At 37.4% G+C, this 25,060-nt stretch overlaps 1 pseudogene; it reads left to right on the top strand.

Moving 5' to 3' along the window:
* Positions 1–24,746, top strand: part of LOC107143682 — a 30,948-nt pseudogene extending 6,202 nt beyond the window's left edge.
* Positions 24,747–25,060: the final 314 nt, after the last annotated feature.

Here is a 25,060-nt window from a genome sequence, read left to right on the forward strand (position 1 = left end):
ACAACATATCGGAATCTATGGGACACATTGAAAGCAGTTCTAAGAGGAAAATTCATTGCTTGGAGTTCATTCCTTAAAAAAAGAAAAAACCAACAAATAAATGATCTCATACTTCATCTCAAAATCCTAGAAAAAGAAGAGCAAAACAACAGTAAAAGAAGTAGATGTGTATAAGAGACAGCATATATATATATATATATGTATTTATATATCTGATTACTAGTTCTTTGTTGAATATGGGGGCAAATTCATGTATTTACATATGTATAAACATATAGATGTATGTATATACACACATCTCCTTTTTTATTTGTTTTCTCTGTCTTAATCATGTACTTTGAGGGGCAGAGGCATTTAAACTTATTATTGCCTAATTTATCTAGCTTTTATAGTTAGTGTACTATATAAAAACAATTCCTTTTTATTTAGTTACATGTTCTCTAATTTCTCTTAATAGTGTTTTATGTAAAAGGCTTGTGTATCTTTTATTAGTTTTATTCCTAGGTTTTTTAAATTTTTTTACACTATTGCAAACTGTATCTTATTAAACCTAATTTTTCTGATTGTTTGTTAGTGTTATAGAATTAAATTCATTTTTTTGGTATATACCAGTTTATTTTTCAACCAGGAAAACAGACTATTTTAAGTATTTTATGCAGCAAGAATTTAACATAAAGAATTTATGACAGTTCTTAGAAGAACTGAGACTTGAAAGAGGGCAGATAACTTCGGGAACAACTCAGAAGAGAGCAGTAAGTTGCTTCTACTTCCAGGCTGGAGGGATAAAATAAAGAGACAGTGTTACTGAAGCCCAGAGACTAACATCGGTCAGAAGAAATGGAACCACAAGGAACCTATGCATCCAGAGCTAGAGTCCATAGTTACCTGAAGTGCTACAAAAATAAAAACAAAACAGAGAGGGAGAGAACTACTCCATCCACCTTCTCCTCTGTCCCTACCTACTAATATTCACCCAGAGCCTTCCATCAGCTGAATGCATGTAGAAACCAGAGGCAAAGTCAGCTGTAAAATATTGTTCCCTGAACATAATGCAGAATGGTAAAAATGCAGGACAGATCTTAGAGGAATAAAGAGCTGACTGAACTGTGTGTGACTTATTCTGATCATTTCTCCCCCTTCCACCATCTCTCTCTTTTTGTTATCTAATCTGCATGACCCTTTTTCCCATAAATAATGACAATTTTATGACTTTCTTTTTCACAACTTTTATTTTTCTTATCTTAGTGTACTGACTAGATAAAGATGGATTTATAGACTCACCAAATTACCAAAACATTCTGAATTGCCCTGAAGTCTTCCTGGATCCATTGCATTATCTTCTTGGATAGTTCAAATTCATTTGCTACATTTTACACTGTCTTGTTCATTTGTAAAATCATAGAGTAAGGGACTGGGAATGTGACTCAGTTGATAGAGCACTTGCCTAGAATTATAGATTGACAGAATCTCAGAATTAGAAAGGATTTAAGAAGTCATCTAGAACAGAAGTTAATAAATGATAGCCTTTGGACCAAATCTCTGCTCCCTGTTTCTATAGTTTTATTGTAACACAGCCACACCTTTTTGTTTACATAATATCTGTGGCTGGTTTTGTGTTATAGTGGCAGAGTTGAGTAGTTGGACGAGACTGTGTGGTCCTCAAAGCCCCAAATCTTTATTATGTGGCTATATTTACAGAATAAGTTTGTGGACCCCTGACTGAGTCCATTTGACAGATGAAGAATTTGGTTACTGCTCAAAGTGACAGGATTTTTTGTGGTGAGTAAGGATCAGGTCACAGACTTAACACTCCCAGTGTGTTTTTTTTTCTTTTTCTCTTTTGCTATACCACATGATAAAAGCCTCTGCTCCCTAAATCTGTTCACAGGATGGGGCATATCCTGGGGGTGGCTGCAGGTCCTAAAGTGGTCAGGGGCCCAGACAGATGGGAGGCCAGCAAAGACTCAGGAACAAGATTTCTATTTGTCATCACCTTTTTCTATTAAGAATAGGACCCTGACAATAATAGCTTTCTTTTGTCCTTGAACAATAAAGGAAAAAGTCATAAAGAATGATCTGCTTCTCTTGTCCACACCCCTCTCTTCCAGTACCAGTATGGTGTTCACATGTTTAGTGAACATAGTAGACAATTTAAATTTGTTAATTTCAACTTGAAAGTACCATGTTACTGTTTACTTGAAGTTAAGATTTCCAAAGGACCTTGAATTATTATTTGCTGTCCTTGTTGCCATTATCCATGGCTTCCTAAGCATAAAAACATTCAATTAAAAATTCAAGCAGAGCTCTTTGGCAATGGATACAGGAAGAAATTCTATTGAAAAAGAATGACCTCGAATCTACTTTTTTTCAATATTGAGGCCTCGGCTTTCTTTGATTTGAAAAGGCATAAGCAATTATTAAAGAACGTGTTAAATTATTTTACTTTTTTAATTCTCATGCTATTTATCTCCCACTTTCTCACTATTTCTAATAAAACACAGGAGTCTTTAGATAGAAAAACTGATTCTGAGCTTTTAAGTTTGTCCTTGTCCTCTTGTTTACTGCTGCATTGCTTCTGGTTGTTAAGTGCTAATTATCTTAAAAGAGTTTTTACTTAACTAGATATTCGCACAAATGAAAACCTTTTAGTAAGTGTGACGAGGAATTTAATTTGATTCCACCAATATAAACTTGTCAGTCTTCTTTTACTACCGTGTAGGACAATTTTTTTTCCTATTTAAAATTTTTAAATTTTTTTATGATTAAACTCTTGTTAAATCTAGGACACAAACATGTACATTAGTCTAGCCCTATTCATGGTCAGGATCATCAGCATCCCTGTCTTCCACCTCCACCTGGGAAGGTCCCATGGGAAGGTCTTCAGGGCAGTACCATTCATGGAGCCACCATCTCCTGTGGTAACAATGCTTGTTTTCATCAGCTTTTCATTGCTGTGACTAGAGGACCTGATCAGAACAACTGTAGAGAAGGAAGAGTTTGTTTGAGGGCTCATGGTTTCAGAGGTCTTCCTCCATTTCTTGGGGCTTGAGGTGAGGTTCAACACCATGGTGGGAGAGTGTGGTGGAGGGAAGTAGCTTACATCATGGTGATCAAAAGCAGAGAGAGAGAGAGAGAGTCTCCACTTCCAGATACAAAATATATACCCCATAGCCATGCTCCTAATTAACCTTTCCCCAGCCACAACCCACCTGCCTCTAGTTACCACTCAGTTATCTCCATCAGGGATTAATTCACTGAGTGGGTTAAGACTCTCACAATCCCATCATTTCTCCTCTGAAACTTCTTGCATTGTCTCACACGTGAGCTTTTGAGAGACACCTCATATTCAAACCATAACAATGCCTTTTCTTGGAATCCTCTTGAGGTTCTTCTTCAGGAACTTTCACTCTTTTTAGAAATATGTTCACGGTATTTTTCTTGCTTTGTTTCTTTTTTTTTTTATCATAGACTTGCTTGTAAGCAACACAAAACTTTTTGTGCTAGAATCCTTATTTTTAAACTAGTTAAGGAACTTGTTGAAGTCTGCAAAAGCATCTGCTAGTCTTCACCATGACTTTTCTTAGGGGTTCTTCTTTTTCTTCTTCTGAAGTTTCCTTTTATCTTGCCTCTTAACTGTGCTTGCATAGGCCGTAGCTAAATTACAGCTCCATTATAATCTTATGGGACCACTGTCATACATGCCATCTGAACTATCTTTGACCAAGACCTTGTTATGTGGCACATGACTGTACTTAATTATCAAATGACTGAATGAATGAGGTATATAATCATAATATCTAGCCCTTTGAAAGTGCTCCATAATTATTTGTTGAATCATTATTTACAATGTGATATAGAAATTAAGATTTCATTCCTAGGATTTTATTGAAGTAGTTTCTTTTCTCTATGGCAATGTAATAGCAAGCAATAAAAGTTCCTTTGCAGGGTAAAGTGGTTGTATCTTGGTTTCTGCTTTTAAGTTTTATCCTAGCTGTTAACCCAGAACAACTAGCCATTTGAAGATATGTCTCTGGGCGATCAGACTTTCTTCTCCAAATTATTGGGGTTCGTGGCTGATCAGGAGTGATTGTGTCAAAGTCTGCTTGATATTTTAAAAACTCTGACCTAATTCTATCTATATCATATTAGATAATTACATGCTTACTATCCTTTACCTCTTTCAACCCCCTTCTATCGAGCTGGACTACAAAGATAGCATGATTATTTGGCTCTGCCTAAGAATGAGGATGATTCTTTTTTTAAAGTTCACTTCAAATTCTTCCTGTTTTGAATATCTTTGCAAAGCTCTGATTTAACAGTTGGATAATTTTAGTACCAAAAAATTGGATCTAATTTTTTTTTGTTTTTATTTAGAGTGTCCAGAAATTGTTTTTCTTCTTCTTCTGTTTGAAGGCCACTGACTTTATTGATCTAAAACTCTTTACCAGAACAGTGACTATTCTGCCAAAAAATAAATGCCAAATGGCATCAAACAGACCAGAAATAAAGGTGGGGGTGAGGGAAGGGGCCAGGACTCTGATCAGGAAAGCTGGTAATTGAAGCCACGGAGCTAGCAGGGGAAGGAGGAGGAAGGGAGATGCAGGTGAGAGCAAGAATTCCAAAAAGGTTGAAATGGTAGGGGGAGAGACCTCCCCAAAGACCCTGGAGTACACCAGAAGTGAGTTCTTTTCTCTCCTAAAGTAAGGGAGGAGCCCCCAGTCACTGCAAACTCTGGAGTCTCATGCTGTCATACCATTCTAGAAGGACCCAGAGCAGTGGTGGCACTGCTTGGCATTGGCCCTCATGTGTCCTTTAGCCATTCCCAGAACAGGTCTTCTTCTTTCTTTAGTACCAGAAACTGGCCAAGGACCTCATGGATCTTGTCAAAGCCCCTTTCCTCAAGCTTCTTGCCAGGGACTTCAATCCCTGCTGGGTTCCCCACTGGTTTCCCCCATAGGCTCTGCCAGGGACGTTTCCATGCTTTTGGGAGGCTGTCATCTTGATTGGGCTTAAAAGGCTTTGGCTTTCACTGTGGCTTCTTCCACTACTGGGCCGCTTCCATGGATAACCCCAAGGCCCTAGAACTTTCCTGGTTGTTTTCTTTCTCTGTCAGGACTTTCTTTTAGCTTGGATCCATCTGTTTCCCTAGATGAGCTGCAGAGAAGTATCTTCTGCCTCATTTCACGGAACTCCCATTAGGTGACTTGACCATCCTCTGAACCATATTCTTCAGCTGTATTTCTCAAAGGAGGATACAGTGTGAGAAGAGACAATCTGGGTTACTTGCTTCATTATTGTTTTCTAACTAGAAGTTTCACATTATATAAGATTTTTCTTTATGTAATGGTTTCAAAAACAGGCTGGATCCTTATCTCAAAAGTAGAGAGGAGAAAAACAGGAAATACTAATTTGAGCTTTAAATCTAGTGTCCTCATTTCTTTCTTTGGACATGAGTCCCCCAGAGCTAACAATCTGAACATTTGATTCCCTATTTGTACTCTGTGTTGCCCACCTATTACTAAATGAAGCTACAGTTATGGTAACATCAAAATCTTCATCTCTTGAGGACCTACCTCTTTGACCAAAGGGAAGAGATTTTTTTTCCCCTCTAGAGTTCCTCCTTGTTGATTTCCAAAAATCTTCAGAAGTTCATGTGTCTCCACAACTTAATTCTACCTTTAGACCACTTTGCTATATTTAGAGCAAGCTTCCCTCTATTTCTCAGGCTTGGTACTTAGTCTGAATTATAGACCAAATTTCTTATTCCTGTATGGCTAAAGTTCTTGATTTTTTTAATGCAATGAACTTCTTTGGGAGTTCAAAGCTTATGGACTTTTCTAAGAATAATGTATTTAAATAGCAGAAAATACATAATTGTAAAGGAGGCTAATTAGAAAGAAACACTTTTAATCAGATAGTTTTAAAAGTTGCTTCTTAGCACATTTGATAACAAGATCCAGTGGTAGGTCTAATTACCAACGTTGAAATGATGATAAAATTATATTTCAAAATTAACTGTAGTAATTGTACTATGATATGAACCTACCTGTATTTCCAATTGGATGCAAAGTCACAAATATTTCTAACACTACTCTGATTTGTTATAGGAGGAAATGCCACATTATAGTTGAAGATAAGTGAAAATAAAGATGTGCTTCTTTTTTCATATCCAAGTTCTTGGAGTCCCTAATTTTGGGATTCACAGACCTCTAGTTAATATGGTGAGCTCTGTGCAGGGTCCCCATAGTCCTTCCTGAAATCAGGTCTTGGTCAGGGTTGCTGCAGTCTCTAGGAAATTAGAAGATGCTAGTAATTATGTGGAAAGGGGGTGCTGCTCAGTTACACAGCTTAGGAGACTCCAACCCTCAAAGACAAGTGGGGTTTGACGTCAAGGGGGAGAAGAGCTGTCAACTACCTCTCTCTCTAGCAGCATTGTAACCCAGCTCCTATTAGGACTTTTGCATTTTGATGCTTGTCTCAGGTTTATGGAGTAGACAGAGACTATTCCATTCTCCTTACATAAACCCTGTGTCTCAACTGAACTAGCTCTCTTGATGTTTTCTCACCTCTTTTGTGTTCCCCCTTCCTGTGTCTTGGTATATCCTGCCCCTTCTCCTGGGGTGTCCTCTTTTCCATTACTCTGTCTAAAATGTTCGGATCTCATGGGGCCATGGGCGATTGTTTTTCCTTTGTTAAAATTCCCTCTTCTGGCTTCCACTTGTGTCATGAACATGCACTATTTTCATCATGGGAAAATATACAATATTTATTTTAAAAAGCCTTGCACTCTTTTTGGGTCCCTGTCAAATCCAACCATCTCCTTGAAGCTTCCTCTGATAATATATCAGTGCCAAATGGATCCTTACACGAATTCTCATTGCCTCTTCCTGTGTATATCATATTCTGTCCAGCCTTAGTGAATGAATTGCTTATTGAGTGAGTTCCTTATTTTGTCTTTTCTTCCAGATTGTAAGCCCTTTGAAAATACTGCTCCTATGTTTATACATAGCCGTATTTCCTCAGCATCCAGTCTACTATGTTGCATATAATATCCTATTTTGTAATATTCTAATTAACTAATGAGTTAGTATGCCACATGGTAAGCACTTAAGGAAAGAATACTTGTGGCCACATTTTGAATGTAAGCGATGATCAATAATGCTTTGGTTGGATTAATATAAAGTTGTTTTGAAAACAGCCACTCTTCACTGTAATAAGGGCTGTTTGTTAGGAGTGCCATACTTCTACCCTTCTTTCTACATCAAACTGGCCTCACCCCAGCCTTTTCCTGACTCCATCCAACCAAAGAAGGATTTTTGTTAATCAAATTGTTCAGGCTATTTGTTGGGTAACATGTTAGAAAGGAAGGCATTTTCTTTGATTCCTAGTCTTCTATTATAATTTGCTTATAATATCCTCATTTTTATATTTTCTCGAAGAGAATACATGAAGAAGGCAGGGACTGATTATTTCTGGGACTCTGGCCAGGAGGGATAGATGCTGCCAGAATTTTATCAAAATCTCACCTCTAAGTTAAATGACACAGAGGAGAACTACAATGTGAAATTGATTTCATCTGTTCATTTCATAGGCAACTGTGATTTCTGTATTTATTTAGGATTTTAGGACATTTTGAAAAATTAGCCAATGTTACCATCTTGATGGTAGGAAGTGCTATTTGTTGGCTCCAGATCTTCACTGCAGGTTTGGGCCAGATTTTGAGATGTGTATGGTAAAGGTTCCAAATGACATAAACTTCTCATGGTGCGATCTCTCTCCCAAGCTCATTAATGAAGAAGGAGAGCATGTTGGACTCACCAAGGGGAGTTTGCCCTGTCCTGAGGTGAGAAGAAACCTTGAGAAGAGCTGTAAGTTCTGTCCCCCACTCTGTAGCTGGTGGCCATGGGATCATTGTGGAATCACTAGGTCCCTCTGCCTTTGGTATACACCTCTCTCACATGTAAAAGACTCTGTTATTTCTCAGTTTATATTTCCCTTTGCTGGAACTGTGACCTGGTTTTGCAACTTATCCCACTGTGATATGAACAATATGGATGAAAAACTATTAATGTTACAGTAAATGCAAGTAGAGTGCTCATGGTGTGGCTTTGTAATCTCTCAAATATTTACAACTTGAACTTTTTACACTAAACCATGGTTGAGAGTTTTGGAACATTACACTTTCAGCAGTAGTCAATAGTCATGGAAGTTGGGGACTATGTTAATTGGTGGCATTTTCTAGAGATTAACTTAACAGATTTTTGAGGGAAAGTTTCTTACAGTTTCTTAAATGTTTTATGAACCAATCATTTTTTCCCCTAACAATGCATTGTAGGAATTAAGTGAAACAGAAAAGAGACTGTGGTCAGTTGGAAAGAAGACATTCATCTCCAAAAACATAATTTTCTTCTCCTGTAATATTTTGTTTTAAAGTTGAAGAACCTTAAATAAATTTATAGACCTTAAATACTACTAAGGAAAATACTTTGTTAAATTTCTGTTCCTGTCATTTTCTTCCAACATGACAATATAAGAGATTTCAGAATATTGGTAAAACTAATGAATCAAAGTATTGGAAATAAATGGGCTTGGTCCTATGGCACAGTAATATTATTTGTCCACATTGGAAATGGAAAAGTAGTAAAAGAATTGAAATTTGGACTGAACTCTACAAAAAGTAAATTTCACAGTTGTAGATTTGTATATCCAATTGGCTTTTAAAAAATGACTTTATTTTATTTGTTTATTCTTTTTTTAATGTGGTGCTAAGGATCAAACCCAGGGCCTCACATGTGCTAGGCAAGTACTCTGCCACTGAGCTATAATCCCAGCCCCTCCAATTGCCTTTTAATGTTCCCTCCTGGACATCTCAAAGGCATTAAATTCCAACTCATTAGCCAGCATCCAAACTTGTGGTGTCCTGCCTCAAACGTATTCATCTCATCATGTTCCTTCCCTCAGTGAATGATACTGTCCTTCTTTGGTGAAATAATGTATTGAAATATGGAATTGTGCTGCTTCTCCTTGTGCTTTTCTTACTCATTTGTTTGAAAATAGCATCACTCTCTCATACAGTGAGAAATCTCCCAGTGTGACTTCAAGCCTCAGGGATGCTGGCTGGCCTTGGAATGGAGGGCTGGTCTTTGGAAATGGCTTAAGCAAGTTAGAGTAATTGAGAACGGTTTTTGAGATTGTAGAGAGGAAGGAGATTACTCCAACCAGGAAGAAGAGAGAGGTCTGAGAAGATCTCTGCAGGGGACTATGTCCCTAGGAGGCAGTGAGGGGGAATTTCCAAGGGGGATAGTTGCATTCAGCCTCATCAAAAGTTCCTGTGACCAGATCACTTACAGAATTAGTGATCCTATAAGAGCCAAAGGGACAAAGGGGACTAGAGCATAGGACACTTGATTGTAATGCTGGACAGATTAGCCATTGAACCAGGGGGAAGGTGAACCAGAACTCCTTGAAATGAGATACACCCTGAGAAAGAGGCAGAGGGAAGCAGTCTTAGAAGCTTCATAGGCTCGGGTCTTAGAATTGAAATTTAATTTAATAAATTTGATCTTTCTTATTCACTTGATTTGTGGAATAAGGTTCATAATTGCCCCACAAGCAAGGCAGAGTCCCTGTTAATGCTTTTCTTCTTCTTTTTTTCAAATATTTTACTTTTTAGTTGTAGTTGGTCACAATACCTTTATTTATTTATTTTTATGTGGTGCTGAGGATTGAACCCAGGGCCTCGCATGTGCTAGGCAAGCACTCTACTGCTGAGCCACAACCCCAGCCCTTAACACTTTCCTTATCCTCATACCTCTATCAAATTAATCACTACTATTTGCCTATTCTATCATCTGAAGTCATTGACTTCTTTTCATCTTTACAGACATCATCCTAATAAAAATTTCCACAACATAAGCCTTCACCATCTTTATTGTAATTTTTTTTGGTATCAAATTTTGGTCCCCTTAATTGTAGAACTCTGTCTTTATATATTACACATAGAATGTACAACACCAAAAGTGAGCCCTACCTATGTAGACTATGGGCTTTGAATGATAAAGCTGTGACAATATAAGTCTATCAGTTGTGACAAATGTACCACTGTCATGGGCAATGTTGATCATGGGAAAGGCTGACGTGTGGGGAAGGACATATTTGGGAACTGTACTTTCTGTCCAATTTTTCTGTGACCCTAAAACTGTTCTACAAAAGAAAGTTATACTATTCAAAAATAATTTTTCTCCAATTCTTATTTATCTTTTAAAAACACAGTCTAATCGTGCAAACTCTTAAATATTCCCAATGTTCATGAATGAAGGCCAAACTCATTAACTGGGGCCATGAATTTCTGTGTGAACTGCTCCCCAACTGCTCACTTCAGCAATAGACAATCCCACCACCTTTTCATAGCCTACCCCCCTGGGATGCTTATGCAAGTCTTTGCTGACTAATTAATCCCTGCCCATGAACTCTCCTTCACAAGAGTCTTCCCAACCTCTCCAGTTGAGCTAAGTCTTTTATTATCTTACTAAGTCATGATATCATGACTATCTTTATGGTACCTAATCAGAATTGTATTTTATTTTATTGTATGATCATTTGATTCAAGTTTATTAAGTATCTTGTAAGCTTTAGGAAGGTACAGACATTGGAAATCTAATTTTTATCTCACAGCATGAATCTGGCAAACCATAAGTTTTGTGTTTGTCAGAGGGGTCTCCAAGACCACCACTAGCTTCAGTGATTGACTAGAAAAATTCACTGGATTCAGCATATAATACTATACCTCTTATCATGGTTAAAAGAAATAAATCAAAATCAGCTGAGGGAAAAGGCATTCATACACAAGCTTGGAAGAAACCAAGCACAGGCTTCCAAGAGTCCTCTCCCAGTGTAGTCACACAGGGCTGCTCAGTTCCTCTTAGTGCTGCTACATGTGAAGTGCCGGCCTCAGCAACTTAGTGAGACCCCATCTCAAAATACAAATAAAAAGGATTAGGGATGTGGCTCAGTGGTTGAGTGTCCCTGGTTCAACCCCTGGTACAGAAAAAAAGAGGAAAAAAAGAAAAAGAAAAAGAGTGAAAAAGAAAAGTGTTATTTTGGGTTCACAATTTCACACCTTCAGTGGTCACAGTCCTGGCTGGTTTGGCTCCATTGCTTCCAGGAGACCTGAGGTGAGGCAGCAGATGATGGTGGAATAAAACAGCTCACCTCATAGGGAGTGAAAGAGGCAGAGGAAGAGACTGGTGTCCCACCATCCTCTTCAAGGTCATGCCCCTTTTGACCTAGAGACCTCTCACCAGGCCCCTCATCTTAAAGTTTTCACCACTTCTGAGTAGCCCCATGCTGGAAACCAAGCCTCTGCTACATGGAACTTTAGAACCATGTAAGACCTAAACTAAAACAGAACCCATCTGAGTCTCCTTGCCTCTATTTTCCTATTCTTTGTAGCAAGAGATGCTTGACTCTCCCATACACGCAGCTCTGCCCTAGGTCTTATGGGAACAGGAGAATGTGCTTAGGAGTTTAGCTGACTTAGGTTAACCAGCTCCTCTTGTTCAGATAGATACACTCCACTGAGTTCCATCTGAACTTCTGCCTCACTCCTGGGCCAGGCACTGTGGTAAGCTAGACAAGAATTTGTCCTCATCAAATTTATAGGCTACAGTCTATACAGAGAAACACACAATGACTGGTAATTACTGAATGATTTGTATGAACTAAGCACTCTTCCAAGCACTTTGCTTATTTAATCTTGTTAGTGACCTTTTATAATATGTGCTATTAATATCTGCCTTTTACAGGTAATTGAATCTGAAGCGCAGACAGGTTAAGTAACTTGCCCATAGTCACTACTATAGAATTTTTAGTTATATTAGAGTCCTGCAGCTGTTATCACAAGTGACCACAAGCCTGGTGGCTTGACAGAAATCTATACCCCCACAGCTCTGGAGGCCAAAATTTCAAAATCAGAATCAGGGACCAAAATCAAGGTGACAGTAGGACTGTTTGCCTTCCAGAGATTCTAAGGGAGAATCCCTTCCCCACCTCTACCTGTTTCCGGTGGCTGTTGGGATTCCTTGATTTGTGTCCACATCACCTTGGTCACCTTGCCTCCTCTTCTCTGTGTGTAAAATCTCCCTTTGCCTCTCTTTTGCAAAGGATGAGTGTGATTATGTTTAGACCCCACCCAGATAATCCAAGATAATTCAAGATAATCTGTCCGTTATTGGATGATATGTTAATTTAGTCACATCCGCAAAGATCTTTCCCCACCTCTTCCATAAACACAACATTCACAATTTCCAGGATTAGTATGTGGAGTCCTTAGAGTGGGGGGTTTCTTCACCTGCCATAGTAGTGCTTTCCCAAAACCAGTTGTCCCCTTCTTCATAGGTAAATGGAAGACTGTATTTCTCACGCACCTCACAATTAGAGGGAGTCATATGACTATCACATGTGATAACATGTGAGTGGGAGTGAGACACATCTATTCTGGCAGAGGCTATGTGAGGAGACTCTGCTACTTTGCTCTTACTTCTTTTCTCTGGCAATCATGATGATCCCAATTGAGATGAAGGAGCCCCTGATGAAAGCATTCAGGATTGCTGGGCCACCATACACAGACAGCACTCTGGGTGAGTGGACTTTATGAGAAATGAATAAACTTCTTTTGGGTTCACTCTCTGTGCTTATCCAGTTTGTTAGGTGCTGCCTCATAGCAAGGCCTGTCCTTACTAACACAGCACATAACTATTAAGTTCAGAGCTAGAATTCAAGCCATGCAGTCTAACTGTGAAAGCAGGCTCTAAAATATACATAAATTCAAATAATTGCAATTCTGTATTTTAATTATTGGGAGCATATGCCATAGGGCCTGAATGTGGGAGACGTGGGTCAGTTTTCTCTCAGTTTTAAACTGCATCTTGAAGGATATAGAACTGGCCGGGGTAAAGGTGTGGTGGAAGTGGTAAGGGCCAATTCCAAACAAAGCGAACTGCTACTTGCAGATAACCTCATTAAAGGTGTGTGAATGTAAGCCACTGTAGGTAGAGAGAAAAAGCAGACTGCAAAATAAGATGGAGAAGCAGGAAGAAATTCTTGGTTCTAGGCCTGTACTGGTTATCTGGTTAGCATACGAGTTGCTTGCAACAAGAATGCTAGGTTTGTCTCATCAATTGTCCTCTCAGGGAAATTGTTCTTTGCCTATAATGGAATACCATGGGATCTTGTTATCTACTTCTGTCCCCCCACATCCACCCCTCTCCTTCCTTCCATCCTCCCATTTATTTAAGTATGCCAACAATTTATATTTACCGAGGACTGTCTGGGAAACAGTAGTATCAGGTTCTAACATTTAATAATTGTGTGACTTTGGGTAAGTCACCTAATTGAGCCAAGTTTATTCATTAGTAAAGGGAATAATAATAGCTCCCTAAGAGAAATGTTGAAAGGAGTACTGTCCATGAAGCACTTCATAAATGTCTGGCTCTATGCATGACAGTCATTGTTGTGGTTCACTGTGTTATCTGACAGGCAGTAGACACTGGGGATTCAGTAGTAAACAACTCAGGATTCTTGATTTCTTGACACTTTCATGGTGTCTTTTACTTTCACCTCTGCTCCAACACCTTGGTCCCATGTGTCTGCTACTTGGGCTGTAATACACTTATTTCTGAATGTATGTATCCATATGCTCTTATAATAAAATTTCCAAAGAATGACACATGATTTTTAAAGTGTTAAATAAAAAATTGCATTATAAGGAATTTTATTAAAGCAGGAGGAAATTTTCAATAAGTACAAAAAAAGTTAACAGTGTTCTTTTTGTTATTATTGACATTTCTCATGAGACACATGAATATGACCTTTAAAGGGTTTATGGTTTGAATATTTATGCATTTTAAGGCTATAAATGGAAATAAACTAATTGTTAACTTACTGTCCACTGAGAAATGGATGAATGGATGCTTGATTATTGATCATGCTATGTGTATTGCTCTGTAAAATTTTTATTTAACAATATATGTAGGTTGTATTTCCACTCGACAACAAAAGAGCATACACTGAGCTTGCAACACAGAAAGACATTAACAGACAAGAATAATCACTGACATAGACCATGTCAATACACTCTTTATTTCTTTGTAAGAAGTATTAGGTTTAGTAAAGCTTTTCCACTTTCCAAAATTCACTTTTATTTCGCCAAATGAACAACTTTTCATGTGCTTATCTTCTTTGATACAGTGTCTGTTCAAATGTTTTGTCTAGGTTTTATTGGCTTGTTTATTTTTTACCATTGAGTTTTGGGAGTGCTTTATAAATTATAGATATAAGGTATTATTAGATATGTGCCTTATAATTATTTTCTCCCTGTTTGTAGCTTTGCTCTCTTAAGAATACCTTTGGAAAAAGAAGAATTCCTAATTTCAGAGGTCCAATTTATCTTTTTTTTCCCCCTATGATCAGTCATGCTTTTGATATATCTAAAAAATCTGCCTAATACAAAGTTAACAAGATTTTCTTCCAGAAGTTTTGTTCAGTTTTACATTTAGCCCTAGGATCCACTTGAAATCTTTATGTATAGTGAGATGTATGGATTGAAGTTATTATTATTTTTCTACAAATGGTTATCTAATTTATCTATCTTGACACTAGTACTAGATTCTCTTGATTACTGCAGTTTTTAAATAAGTCCTGAGAGCAGGTTAGTTTTCAAACTATGTTCTCCTTTTTTAGTCATTTGGGTTATTCTAGGCCCTTGCATTGATTTTACGGTAATATTTTATTTTTGTTTTTTAAAATTTATTTAACTGATACATGACAGCATAAGAATTGTAATTTGGTACCATGTAATGCATTAATACATGTATGAATTGCATGTTTAAATCAGTTTAAGCATATCTATCTCCTTAAACATTTTTCATTTTTAATGGTGAATCTTTCAAAATTCTTTCTTCTAGCTTTTTGAAATGTATAGTACACTATTGTTATCTGTAGTCACCTGATTGTGTAACAGCACACCAACATTTTTTATATCTATTTATATATAACTCAGTATCTTAACATTTCCCCATTCCTTCTACCCCACTCTCCCTAGTCTCTGGTAACAACCAGTTTACTCTCAACTTCTATGATATCAACGTTTTTTTTCCTTTTCATTGATTTTAGAATATGGTTGTCAACATCTATCACAAAAACTTGCTGGAATTTTGACTATGATTATGTTAACATATAGACCAATTTGTAGAGAATTAACATCTGAATAAAACAGTCTGATCTATAAACATGGTGCACCTCTTGATTTGTTTACCTATTCTTTAGAGAATTTCAGCAATATGTTGTCATTTTCAGAGTGCAGGTTTTCCACATATTTGACAGATTTAACCCTAATTATTTCATATTTTTGATGTTATAAATTGTATGGTTTATGATTTATAATTTTAACTTATTGCTAGTATATGAAAATAGAATTGATTTTTATACATTTATCTTAATTCTGCAAAATTGCTAAGCACTTAATAGTTTTAACAGTTTTTCTATAGATTCCCTGGGATTTTCTGCATAGACAATCATGTTATCTGTGGTTATAATAAGCTTTATGTCTCCCTTTACAATCTGGATGCCGTATATTTCTTTTTCTTGCCTTACTGCAGTGACTATATTCTTTAGTACAGTTTTGAATAGAAATGGTAAGCACGGACATCCTTTCTTTGTTCATGGTGCTAGGAGGAAAGCAGTCTTTCATTATTGTGTGTGATGTCACCTGTATTGTATAGATGTCTTAAGATCCTAGAGGAGATTTCTTTCCATTTCTAAGAGTCTAAGTTTTTTTGTTTTTAAATCAGGGTCTTGTTAAATGCATTTGCTATATTTATTGATATAATCATACAGTCTTAAAAATTTTTATTAAATTTGAGACAGGGTCTCACTAAGTCCTTAGGGCCTCACTGTTGCTGAGATTGGCTTTGAACTTGCTAATCATATAGTTTTTAAAAAATCTTTGTTAAGGGGGCTGAGGCCATAGTTCAGTGGTAAAGCACTTGCCTTGCACATGTGAGGCACTAGGTTCAATCCTCAGCACCACATAAAAATAAATAAAGATATTGTGTCCATCTACAACTAAAAAAGTATTAAAAATTTTTTTTTTGTTAAGGAGACATCCAAGATGGCGGGCTAAAGGGAGGCTGCATTCTGTGTCTCTCCGTTGACCCGGGATTCTAGTAGTGGGAATATTGTTTCTCTACGAGTTATTAGAGGACCCCTAACAGCTGCAGGAATCCTGGATGCCCTGCCCTTTCAGGTCCCCAGGCCTCAGAATCAGCATAGGACCCCTGGCCTCCCATCCATGCAGGGATCCTGGCCTGCTCCCATGCAGGACACCCAGCCACTGCCCACACGTAGGCCCTCCAGTCACCATTCCCGTGTGGACCCCCGCTTACCAACATGGGGTTCGCCCAGTCACCTCCATCTTGGGACACTGCAATCACTGCCATAGTCCCCTTCACATGGTAGCCTGCACCTAGGAACACAGGGCAGGGACTGGAGACAGCATGCAGACATAACACTGCATGTCATAGAGCTTCATCTTTGAAGATGACACCATCCTTAGTTGAGCCATCTCCCAGCTTGGGACACCATCTGGGGACTAGAAGAAATATCAAAGTACCTATAGTCCCCAACTCCCCCCTTTTCACCACAGCCACTAACCTGGCACAGTGCTTGTAGTTGCACATTGTGGGTCCATAACTCACAAAGCCTGGCCCTGAACTGCCCAATACAAAGCAGCTCTCCATGACAGGTGTGCAGCCCCCAGAGTGGAGTCCTCAAGACCTCCAGAGACAGAGGTTCCTGATTGGGAAGTAGAAAGGGAAGGGTGAATGAGATATAGTTTAGAGGCGAAATTAGAGACCAGGAATGGTGAGGTCTACAGGCCATATAAGGAGATAAGACCAGGCACACACATCATAGGAGTGAGACCCAAAGGAGATCCTTGGGGTGCACCCTCCCATTGGGACCAGCACCTCCAGGAGATCCACCCCCAAGACTAACCCTCCTACCCTAATAACCTTCACCTTTCTGAGGGTGGAGATACCAGCAAACAACAGACAACCCTGCCTATTGGATGAGAAGGGAAGCAGGAAAGACACTGAACTCTAACACAAACAATCTTTGTATTTTCCTTTGAGATATTTTTCTTCTTTTTTTTTTCCTCCCTCTCTTCTCCCACTCTCACATCCACAACATTTGTGAAACCAAGTACTTTTCATGAATTAGGCTACTGAGGTCTGGGATGTCTGAATAGCATATTACAGTTGTGTTGTATATTCTTTTATCTCCTATTTTTTACATTTTTTATTTTTCTTAATTTTTATGTTTGTTTTTTTTGTACTTTCTCTATTGCCTTCCAACTTACTTGTCCCCCCCAAAATGACTTTCTCTCTTTTCTCCTACTACTAGCCAACTTCTTTATAAATATTTCTTTCACACTTCCTAAGATCTAATAACTCTATGTCCTCACCTCCTACCTCCTATCTCCTTAACACATCATCCTACTCCCCAACCCCAGTTCTCTCTTTGTCCGCCATCAGAAACTGTAAACCCTTTTGCAAACCTACTATTTATATTGTAGATAATAATTGAACTCACCATTTTTGTATATTGTGACAAAACTATAAATGTCTTAATAGGAGATATTTGGTTTAAGGCTGTATATTTCTTGTATTGGGATCTGTTAATATTGTTCTTTCCCTTAAAGGAGAGGTACTGGAATCCTGCAGGGACACTGTAAGCCTATAGAGAAAAAATTGTAACTGCTCAGATCTGAATTGCTAGAAGAGAAGACACATGAATTACATGAAAAACAGAGGAAGAAAGTGCCCCCAACAAACCAAGGTACTACATTATTATAATCCATGACCAGCATAACAGAAATTACAGAGAAGGAGTACAGGATATACAGAATTAAAATGTTCTATGAATTAAAAGATGATATAAGAACAAATACAGACAGAAAAAGATCATTTTGATAAAAAGCTACATAAGAAAATACAGGAAGCAAAAGATTACTTCAATAAGGAGATAGAGGTTCTAAAAAAAAAGCCAAACAGAAATCCTTGAAATAAAGGAAACAATAAACCAAACTAAAAACCCAATAGAAAGTATCACCAGCAGATTATCTCACTTGGAAGACAGAGCCTCAGAAACTGAAGACAAAATATATAATCTTAAAAATAAAGTTGACCACAGTGAAGATGGTAACAAACCATGAGCAGAACATTAAAGGATTATGGGATAACATAAAAACACCAAACTTAAGAATTATTGAGATAGAGGAAGGCATAGAGTACAAACCAAAAGAATGAACAATCTCTTCAATGAAATAGTATCAGAAAATTTTCCAAACATGAAGAATGAATTGGAAAATCAAATACAAGAGGCTTACAGGACACCAAATTTACAAAATCACAACAGATCTATACCAAGGTACATTATAATGAAAATGCCCAGCAAACAGAATAAGGTGAGAGTTTTAAAGGTCACAAGAGAAAGGAATCAGATTACATAGAGGGAGAAACCAATTAGAATCTCTGCAGATTTTCAACCCAGACCCTGAAAGCTAGAAGATCCTGGAAAAACATATACCAAGCTCTGAAAGAAAATGGTTGCCAACCAAGAATCTTATATTCAGCAAAATTAAGCTTTAGATTTGATGACAAAATAAAAACCTTCCATGATAAACAAAAGTGAAAAGAACTTACAAATAGAAAGCAGCAAAGGGAGGTATTACACTAAAGGAAAAAAAAACAATCAAAGGAGAAACCAAGTCAAATTACCAAAAATAAACAAAAATGACCAGGAATACAAATCATGCCTTAATAATAACCCTGAATGTTAATGGTCTAAACTCACCAATCAAAAGACATAGATTGGCAGATTGGATTAACAAAATGCTGCCTTCAAGAGATTCATCTCATAGGAATACATATCCACCAACTCAAGGTGAAAGATTGGAAAAAACATACCACTCACATGGACTGCAGAAACAAGCAGGGATTTCCATCCTCATATCAAGTAAATAGACTTCAAGCCAAAGTTAATCCAAAGGAATAAAGAAGGATATTACATACTGCTTAAGGGAAACATACATCAATGTTATGGTCTGAGCTTAATCAATATCAATTAGAGATTATAAATTATAGATTATAGGTTGTGAAATAATATTAAGTAGGATAATAGGATTATGTGATAAGGGTTATAGAATAAATAATGTTAAGCTTTTTCTAAGATGTTAAAAACTGTTTTTCTGTACTCCATATGCCCACAAAGGTGCTCGAACCCAGATGTGGTTTTCTGGTTTTGCTCTGCTAACTGCTTTCTCTGCCTTTGTATCCTGCTTGCTTTCCTGCATCTACATTTTTGAGAATGTGTTTTTTCCCCTTATAAACCCCATAGAACTTGGATCTGGAGCTGTTCCTGTCAGAGACAATTTGGGTCCTGTAGGGAGCAGTCCCAGCTTGCTAAATAAAAGATTCTAATTTGAACAAAATTCGGACTAAGAGTGTTTTCTGAGCAATCAGCCCACAACAATCAAAAGGACATAATAATTATAAATATACATGCCCCAAATAACGGAACATCTATGTTCATCAAACAAACTCTTCTCTAGTTCAAGAATCAAATAGATCAACACAATAATTCTGGGTTACTTTAACACACCTCTTTCACCACTGGATAGATCCTCCAAACAAAAGCTAAACAAAGAAACTATAGAACTGAATAAGACTTAACAGACATATATAGAATATATCATCCTTCAATGAGTGAATACATTTTCTTCTCAGCAGCACATGGATTTTTCTCTAAAAGAGACCATATATTATGCCACAAAGCAAATCTTAGCAAATAAAAAAAGTAGAGATACTACCCTGTATTCTATCATATCATAATGGAATGAAATTAGAAATCAATTATAAAATAAAGTATAGAAGCTACTCCAACATCTGGGGACTAAATAATATGCTATTGAATGAACAATGGATTACAAAAGACATTAAAGAGGTGGTTAAAAAATTCTTAGAGGTAAATGAGAACACTGATACAACATATCAAAATCTCTGGGAACATTCATTGCATGGAGTTTATTCCTTAAAAGAAGAAAAAGTCAACAAATAAATGACCATTACTTCTCAATGCCCTAGAAAAAGAAGAACAAATCAACACCAAAAGCAGTAGAAGGCAGTAAATAATTAAAATCAGAGTTAAAATCAATGAAATTGAAATAAAAGAAACATTGAAAAAAATTGACAAAACAAAAAGTTGGTTCTTTGAAAAAATACATAAAATTGATAAACCCTTAGCCATGCTAAGGAAGAGGAGGAGAGAGGAAACTCAAATTACTAACATACATGATGAAAAAGGAAATGTCACAACAGACACTACAGCAATACAGAAGATAATTAGAAATTATTTTGAAAACTTGTACTCCAATAAAATAGAAAATATTGAAGGCATCAAGAAATTTCTAGAGTCATATGATTTGCCCAAATGGAATCAGGATGATGCACACAATTTATAACTTAGACTTAACAGACAGATATATATATATTCTAGAATATATCATCAATGAACACTGCAGAACACAAGTTAAGCAGATCATTTTTAAGCAATGAATTAGAAGACACCCTCAGAAGCCTACCAACCATGAAAAGCCCAGGACCAGATGGATAAACAGCTGAGATCTATAAGACCTTTATAGAAGAACTAATACCAATACTCCTCAAATTATTCTATGAAATAGAAAAAGAGGAAACACTTCCAAACTCATTCTATGAGGCCAATATCACTCTGATCCCAAAACCAGACAAAGACAAAGCAAGAAAACTTCAGCCCAATATCTCTAATGAATTTAGACACAAAAATTCTCAATAAAATTCTGGCATATTGAATACAAAAACATATTAAAAAGATAATGCACCACAATCAAGTGGGGTTCATCCTGGGGATGCAAGATTGGCTCAACATATGGAAATCAATAAATGTAATTCATCACATCAATAAATTCATAGATAAGAATCTTATGATCATCTCAATACATGCAGAAAAAGCACTCAATAAAATACAGTACCACTTCATGTTCAAAACACTGGAAAAACTAGGGATAACAGGAACATATCTGAACATCATAAAAGCAATCTGCCAAGAGCCACAGCCAAGTAATATGATGCATGGCATTTTTGGTTGAAAGGTGATGCCAGCAAGCGATTAAGATGATATGATTATGTTAAGATTTGCATTCATATGGATATTGGACTCCTGCTGTCCACCTCGGCCTGCTACGGGACTCCTGGAGAGTTCCCATTGGTTGGGGAAGTGCGGTAGGAGGGAATTCCAGAGGAGGAAATTCCTCTCTTGGGTTGGGGGGCGGGGGGCCAGGAGAATGGCCGCGTGCGTCGATCGGAAATCTTCCTGGGAGCTTACGGGACATTGGCGGCAGTTTCAAAAAATAAAGTTTGTTCCTGCTTGAGTGGCTCGTGATTTTGTGCCCAGCCAGACTGCGGCAGCGATCTATGCTAAACCCCAAGCCAACATCATTCTAAATAGATAAAAATTGAAAGCATTCCCTCTAAAAACTGGAACAAGACAGGGATGCCCTCTTTCACCACTTCTATTTAACATCATTCTTGAAACACTGGCCAGAGCAATTAGACAGATGAAAGAAATTAGAGAGGTATGGATAGAAAAAGAGGAACTTAAATTATCACTATTTGCTGACAACATGATTCTATACCTAAAGGATCCAAAAAATTCCACTAGAAAACTTCTAGAACTAATAAATGAAATGCAGCAAAGTAGCAGGATATAAAATCAACACCCATAAATCAAAGCCATTTCTGTACATCAGTGACAAACCCTCTGAAAGAGAAACTAGGAAAACTACCCCATTTACAATAGCCTCAAAAAAACACAAAGTACTTGGGAATCAACTTAATGAAAGAGGTGAAAGACCTCTACAATGAACACTGCAGAACACTAAAGAAAGAAATTAAAGAAGACCTTAGAAGATGGAAAGATCTCCCTTGTTCTTGGATAGGCAAAATTAATATTGTCAAAATGGCCATACTACAAAAGCAGTATAGAGATTTAATGCAATTCCAATAAAAATCCCATTGGGATTCCTCATAGAAATAGAAAAAGCAATCATAAAATTCATGTGGAAAAATAAGAGACCCATCATAGACAAAGTAATCCTTAGCAAGAGTAGTAACGTAGGTGGCATCACTATACCAGACCTTAAAGTATACTACAGAGCAATAGTAACAAAAAAGCATGATATTGGCACCAAAATAGACTTATAGACTAATGGTACAGAATAGAGGGCACAGAGACAAACTCACATAAATATAGTCATCTCATACTAGACAAAGGCACCAAAAACATATATTGGAGAAAAGATAGCCTCTTCAACAAATGGTGCTGGGAAAACTGGAAATCCATATGCAGCAAAATGAAATTAATCCCCTATCTCTCACCATGCATAAAACTCAACTCAAAGTGGATTAAGGACCTAGGAATTAGACCAGAGAACTTGCGCCTAATGGAAGAAAAAGTAGGCCCAAATCTTCATCGTGCTGGATTAGGCCTCGACTTCCTTAATAAGACTCCTATAGAGTAAGAAATAAAATCAAGAATCAATAAATGGGATGGATTTAAACTGAAAAGCTTCTTGTCAGAAAAAGAATCAGTCAGTGAGGCAATGAGAGAGCCTACAGAATGGGAGCAAATTTTTACCCCATTAACATTAGATGGAGCACTAATCAAAAAAACTTAACACCAAAAAACCCAAATAACCCAATCAATAAATGGGTCAAGGAACCAAACAGACACTTCTCAGAAGATCATATACAATCAATCAACAAATATATATAAAAAAGTTCAACATCTCTAGCAATTAGAGAAATGCAAATCAAAACTACTCTAAGATTTCATCTCACTCCAGCCAGAATGGCAGCTGTTAAGAATACAAACAACAATAAATGTTGGTGAGGATGTGGGGAAAAAGGCATACTCATTGCTTGTGGGACTGCAAATTAGTGCAAATAATCTGGAAAGAAGTATGGAGATTCCTTGGGAAACCTGGAATGGAACAACCATTTGACCCAGCTATCCCACTCCGCAGTTTATACCTGGTTTGCACCCATACTACTGTGACACAGCCACATCAATGTTTACAGCAACACAATTCAGAATAGCTAAATTTTGGAATCAACCTAGCTGCCCTTTAATAGATGAATTAATAAAGAAACTGTGGTATATATACACAATGGAATATTATTCAGCATTAAAAGAGAATAAAATGATGGCATTTGCAGTTAAAAGGATGGAGTTGGAGAATATTATACTAAGTGAAGTAAGCCAATCCCCCAAACCAAAGGCCGAATGTTTTCTCTGGTTAGTGGATGCTGATCCATAATGGGGATTGGGGGAGCATGGGAGGTATGAAGGAAATTTAGATAGGGCAAATGGGAGGGAGGGGAAGGAAGCAGGTATGGGGGCAGGAAAATGGTGGAATGAGATGGACATCATTACCGTAAGTACATGTATGAAGACACGAATCATGTGACTCTATTTTGTGTACAAGAAAGAGAAATGAAAAATTGTGCTCTATATGTGTACTATGAATTGAAACGCATTCTACAGTCATGCATAACAAATTAAAATAAATAAATTTAAAAAATAAAAAAAGCTTTGTTAATATGAAAAATTACATTAATTGGCTTCTATCTGTCGTAGTTTTTATTAAGATTTTATTAAATCTTTAAAAAATAAGGAGGATTAATATCTTTCCAGAAATGCATTCTCCAATTTATTTTATAGCTCTGCATATCTATCTTTGCCTCATTTATTCACTCTTGTGCACTTTCAGGGGAGGTGACCTACATACATGTTTTAAAACATGTGAGGCATGATCTTGACTGCAGCACACTGCCTGGTCTTGAGGACGTCCATGGGCTGCAGCCAGAGCCACAGTGGCAGATCACAGTGAGGAGCAGTCCAACAAGTCCATTACAATCAGAAAACCCACCCAGTGTCACCATTACAGTGATATGTGATCCTGGAGAAAATGGTAAAACTGTCGAGAACACCTTCAAGTTTACATACAATGGAAAATACCCAGATGAAGTTCCCCTTTATGAAATATTCTCCCAGGAGAATCTAGAAGATAATGATGTCTCAGACATCTTAAAATTGTTAACATTAGAGACTGAAGAAAATCTTGGTATAGTGATAATCTTTACTCCAGTGGCAGCTGTGTAAAAGGAATTAAATGCAGCAGTAGATCAGATATAAACTAGAAGGGAGGAAGAAAAGAAACAAACTGAAAAAGAAGCAGAAAATCAATGATTCCATGGCAATCCTGTCACAGTGGAGAATTTCTCAAGTTGGACGGCCAAGTTTGATGCAGAACTCTTGGAAATTCAAAGGAAATGGGTGAAAGAACAAGTAGAAAAAAACAAGAGGGAAACGGTTATTTGAAATAGATCATAATTTTATCACCCCGTTATTTGAAATAGATCATAATTTTATCACCCCTATTAGCCAGTTCTAGAAAGATACTTGCTGGAGATAATGTGGGCGTGAATGAGTCTTTGTTACAGAAAGTGGGTGACTTGAAGCTGGTGGGTGAGGAGGCTGATCCTGACTATGATCCACTGCCCCAGGGCATGGCCCCACAGACTGAGTAACTTCCCGGATCTCAGAGGCTTGCCTGCTACAGTACTGTGACCATAGTGAGAGGATTTTGATTTTCCTAAGAAAAAATATTATTTTTTTTCAGAATAGTCTTCTGATAGCTTTCATCATCAAACTTAAAAGCTGATCTTAGAGTTAAAAAAAATGCATATTTTTGGCACTCCTTCCATCAGGGAAGAGCACACGTCTCCTTCCCTTGAATATGGATTGACATTTGTGACTTGGTTGTAACCAATGGAATGCAGCAGAAGTGATGCTGTGTGGCTCTGGAGGCCAGGTCAGAAAAGGTCAGGTCTCACCATGAACA

This window comes from Marmota marmota, unplaced genomic scaffold (assembly GCF_001458135.2).
Source record: "Marmota marmota marmota unplaced genomic scaffold, marMar, whole genome shotgun sequence".
Lineage (NCBI taxonomy): Eukaryota > Metazoa > Chordata > Mammalia > Rodentia > Sciuridae > Marmota > Marmota marmota.